The 2754-nt window shown below is 49.0% G+C and overlaps 1 protein-coding gene across 1 annotated transcript in view; it reads left to right on the top strand.

The window, feature by feature from the left end:
* Positions 1 to 2754, top strand: part of PLCD3 (phospholipase C delta 3) — a 76561-nt gene that overhangs the window by 63433 nt on the left and 10374 nt on the right. The window lies entirely within an intron of this gene.

Below are 2754 nucleotides of genomic sequence, written 5' to 3'. Positions count from 1 at the left end.
TGCGGGGGGGGGGGGGGAGACGTTTTTTCCCTGAAGCCCTTTTTGTGTTTTTTTCCTGAAAAATCGGAAGAATCGAAAAAAGAAAAGGAAAGGGAAATAAATTGATGATGGAACGCTTTATTTTAACACGATGAATAAAATATTTTAAGACAAGGTGTTCAAATATATTCCAAATCATTTCTAAAAAAATATGTATGGTATCAGATTGATCTAATTTCTGTGCACGGAGGACAAGCAAGTCCTAGGTTACAAACTGAACTCTCCAATGCAAGAACAAGATGCATTTCTTCCTTTAGGAGGTGCTGTTGTCAGAGGAAAAAGGTTTCAGTTTTGTTTTTGCCTGTGGGTGGGTATTCTGTTTGTAATAACTGTTTGGATATACTATATTTTTAATATGCTAGTTGTGATAATTTCATGCCGAGTTAAAATGTCCATAGTCATATTATATGTTCCTAAAGTAACAGACTGACTTTCAATCTGGAAAAGAAAAAAGAAGTGCTAATGTAGCATTTTTCCCCCCAATTTTTTTAAAAAAATTCCGTTTCTCCCTGGAAAAAAATGGGGAAAAAAACGGGTTTTTTTCCAAGGTTCAAAATTTCTCGAAATTTTACATCTCTAGGTAGGACTAGGAGCTGCGGTGTCTCAAGTGGTTAAGATGCTGAACTGCAGGCTGTGGAAGGTCAGTAGTTCAGCAGTTTGAGACACGGGTGCCGCATGACGGAGTGAGCTCCCGTCTCTAGTTCCAGCTCCTGCCAGCCTAGCAGTTCGAAAGCAAGAAATTGCAAGTAGATAAAGAGGTACCGCTTCGGTGGGAAGGTAACAGCGTTCCGTGCGCCTTGGTGTTTAGTCATGCCGGCCACACGACCACGGAAATGTCTTCGGACAGCGCTGGCTCTTTGGCTTTGAAACGGAGATGAGCACCGCAACCCTAGAGTCGTACTCGACCAGCTTTCGAGCAAGGGAACCTTTACCTTTAGGTTGGACTAGATGGCCTGTAGGGCCCCTTCCAACTCGAGAGTGCAAAGTGGGAAGAAAGGGGCTTGAAGGCAGTGCAGCATCGTACGAAGAAATGATGACCCTGTCTTCAGAGCAGGTTATGCAGTTTTGCATAAATGGATTTCTGTGCCAGCATATTGGCCCTTGGGCTCTGCATGTCCCGCCCCCTCCTGACTGCTGTGGGGAGAGGAAGGGAAGGGGATTGTCAGCTGCTTTGAGACTCCTTAAGGTAGAGACAAGTGGGGTATAAAAACCAGCTCTCCTGCTCCTCTCGTCTGTTACAATTCTACTCTCTCCGTCTTCAGGGGAGGCAAGTGTGGTTCTTTCCTCTCCCATTTTGCTGTCACAGCAATCCGTTTTGAGGGCGAAAAGGCTGAGAGAGAAACAAGTCACCCAGGGAGCTTGACGGCTGAGCAGGGATTGGAACTCAGGTCTCTCCCAATGTTCCCTCTGAGCTGCGGAGTCTTGTGAGCAAAGATTCTACTTTGTGAGCTCCTGGCATTAAAGTTGTGAGCGAGCGATTTGGCTGCTGCATAAATTAGTTTGCCCTGGAGCCCCATCCTTCCTGAGCTAAGACCAAAATTTGTGAGCTGGAGGCTAAAAAACTGTGAGCTGGCTCACACTGACTCAGCTTAGAGGGACCCAGTCCTAGTCCAGCACTATCCACTACATCCTCTAGGCCAGACTACTGTAACTTGCTCTACACGGGGCTATCTCTGAGACAGATCTGGCAGTTACCACTGGTCCAGAATGCGGCGGCACAGGTTCTTACCAGAACCCCATTAACAGCACACATTATGCTGCTGCTCTGCCTGCTTCACTGGCTCCGGGTTGAATACCGGATCAGATTCAAGGTTCTGCTCTTAACCTTCAAGGCCCTAAACTGCCTGGGACCAACGTACCCTTGGCACCACCTCTCCCGGAATACCCCCCAAAGAGCCTTTGGGCTCAGCTGAGGAAAACCTTCTGGTGATCCCTAGCCCGGAAAATATCCAGCTGTCCTCGACCAGAGCCGGGGCGCTTTTTTTGGCTCCGGCCTGGTTGGGACTCTCTGCCAAATGGCATCCGTGCCCTGCGGGACGGTTGAGGGCAGCGGTGGTTTTAATGAACCTGACCTCCTTTTCTGCTCACTTGACTTAGGTGCCATCTGAAATTGCCACTGAAATTGGTTCACTGTTCTAACAGTTTTAGGGAGCTGCGGTGGCTCAAGTGGTTAAGACGCTGAACTGCTGGCTGTGGAAGGTCAGTAGTTCAGCAGTTCAAGACGCAAGTTGCCGCATGACGGAGTGAGCTCCCATCTCTAGTTCCAGCTCCTGCCAACCTAGCAGTTCGAAAGCAAGAAATTGCAAGTAGATAAATAGGTACTGCTTCGGTGGGAAGGTCACAGCGTTCCGTGCGTCTCGGTGTTTAGTCATGCCGGCCACATGAACACAGAGAAGTCTTCGGACAGCGCTGGCTCTTCGGCTTGAAAACAAAGATGAGCACCGCAACCCTAGAGTCGGATTCGACTGGCTTTCGAGCAAGGGAACCTTTACCTTTTTAACAGTTTTAAAACTCAGGGTTATTTTTGGGCAGGAACGCACAGGAGCAGAGTTCCGGCTGGCTTCCGAGTTGGCCATGCCCACTACAGCCAAAACCTCTCTCTGCGTGGCTACAGAGGGAAGGCCTGGAGAGCGACCCCCCCGCGACTCCAAGGCAGGCGGGCTGGGGGGGGGGTCCTGGAAGGATCAGGGAGGCATTTAAATGACTCCCCATGCA

This window comes from Gekko japonicus, unplaced genomic scaffold, assembly GCF_001447785.1.
Source record: "Gekko japonicus isolate JY-2015 unplaced genomic scaffold, Gekko_japonicus_V1.1 scaffold1434, whole genome shotgun sequence".
Lineage (NCBI taxonomy): Eukaryota > Metazoa > Chordata > Lepidosauria > Squamata > Gekkonidae > Gekko > Gekko japonicus.
Note: the sequence above shows the minus strand (reverse complement) of the source record. Positions and strands in the feature narration are given on the sequence as shown.